Raw genomic sequence first — 2,092 nt, forward strand, 5'->3', positions numbered from 1 at the left:
GGCTTGACGAGGAAACTTTTGGAGAAGATGCAGCCACTCCTCATAACTATCGACTTGATTACCAAGGGGATTTTACTTATGGATTGCATGTTCTTACTTTCAATTTTATTATTGATCGTATCTCACTCCATCTAGAGCTAAACCCCTAGTGGGTACTTGGACTTGTAAACCCCAGGATGATATTGTTTTTTTGACCTTTCTATTATGTTTCTTTAATTGATGTCTTTAATTGAGTTCCAATCTTGAATGCATGTTGAATATGTTTTCCCTTAGAGTGATACTAGGGTTGAGAGCCTACATTGGTAATCCTTGTGAATGAGTGACACACCATGAGGGTTAGACAAAGTGAGATTATAAAGGGTCGAGAGGATGAGTCGAGAGGTAGCGGAATATCCCCTTTCCCCTTCAATGTGATTTATCCTACCTCCATGTTCCAAAATTTCTTTGCGGTTATAATAGAGTGAAAAGCTAAGAAAGGAACTCTGCTGGGGCTTAGTTGCGCAAGCAACAAAGTGCAGCGTTGAAGTAATCCTTAGTACTTGGGCTTAATAGTGACTAGAGGTCTTTCACCTAGACCAAAGGGTTTGATCTATGTTAGGTAATATTGTTTATCACTTGGAGTCCCCATAGCTTTAAGCAACTTTGCACAGTATGAGGTGTTGATACTGAGAAATTTCTCCACTGGGCCTTAGTGTATTGTTAGTCATGGTTGACCTTAGGTTTGGTACCGTGTAATTTAGAATTTCCATGACTCATTAAGCATTAGTTAGGAGACACAATAGTTGGTTTTGTACTTGAAGCAATAGTCGCAGGGGGAGCAATGTCCGGGTGCCCTACTTTCTATCAATTGCCTTTCCTTTCATTTTTTATAGCGACTCTCTTCCTTGTTCTTTTTATTTCTTTTCAGATTGCTATTGTTCACACCACTAGCGATCTATCTTCACTTTAGTTAAATAGCAATACTTGTGTTTTTGATTACTGTTCCGTGTGGATACGACTACCCACTCACAATAATATTATTACTTCGATAAATCCGTGCACTTGCGATTCACAAACAAAAGGGCATTGTAAAATTTTTATTGTCGTTGTCTGGGAATAGTCATTTTAGAAACACTTTGCACTTTCCTATTTTAGCTATTCACCATTTATTCTATTTCACATTTTCTTATTCTGCCATCATTCTAATTCATTTTAATTATTTTGGTTGTAGCTCTAGGTTATTACCAGAGGGAATCCTTCGACATTGGTTATAAGAGATCATGAACTTGAATGAACACTTCATAGAAGGGGAAAAGAACCTGTGCAAGAACAGTCAAATCAAACTGAGGTAGAAGGTGAATGATTAGATAATATGGTAAAATAAAATAAGCAACAAAGGACACTCTAAGATTATGCCAGACCCGCAGTTCTGGGCACACAGTCTAGTATTGTGTGGCCACCGATTATAGCTCAGAACATTGAGCTAAAGTCAGCATTTATCCAGATGATACAACAGTCAGCATAGTTTAATGGTTTAGCCAATGAGGATCCGAACAACCACATCGAGAACTTCTTGGAAATGTGAGACACGCTTAAGATTAATGGAGTTATGAATGATTCTATCATATTTAGGGCCTTCCCCTTTTCCGTGAAGGGGAGAGCAAAGCAGTGGCTACATTCATTACCTAGAGCATCGATTACTACTTGGGAGGAGATGGTCGAAGCTTTTCTTGCACATTATTTCCCTCCTGGAAAATCTTCGAAGCATAGGAATGAAACTTCCTTCTTTGTGCAAATGAAACTGGAGACTCTTTTTGAGACATGGAATATGTTTAAGGAGCTCCTGTGGAAATATCCTCATTATGGGATCCCCGAGTGGATGATCATTCAAAATTTTTACAATGGTTTGAACCCAAGCATAAGGCAATTACTTGATGCAACAGTAGGAGGTACCTTAGGAAGCAAGATCCCTGAAGAAGCCTGATATCTCATTGAAGAAATGGCTATGAACAGTTATTAGTGGAGCACAAGAGAAAAAGAAGGTAGACAGACTTCATGAGATTGATGCAGTTACTTCATTGGAGGCCCAAGTTGAGTTATTGAGAAATAAGTT

General features: G+C 38.6%; 1 non-coding gene across 1 annotated transcript; it reads right to left on the minus strand.

Moving 5' to 3' along the window:
• Nucleotides 1–1,741: 1,741 nt before the first annotated feature.
• On the minus strand, nucleotides 1,742–1,848 carry LOC120279863. The gene has a single exon (XR_005542164.1). It is a non-coding gene; the product is annotated as a small nucleolar RNA R71 (small nucleolar RNA).
• Between the last annotated feature and the right edge of the window lie 244 nt (nucleotides 1,849–2,092).

Source organism: Dioscorea cayenensis, chromosome 16 (assembly GCF_009730915.1).
Source record: "Dioscorea cayenensis subsp. rotundata cultivar TDr96_F1 chromosome 16, TDr96_F1_v2_PseudoChromosome.rev07_lg8_w22 25.fasta, whole genome shotgun sequence".
NCBI lineage: Eukaryota > Viridiplantae > Streptophyta > Magnoliopsida > Dioscoreales > Dioscoreaceae > Dioscorea > Dioscorea cayenensis.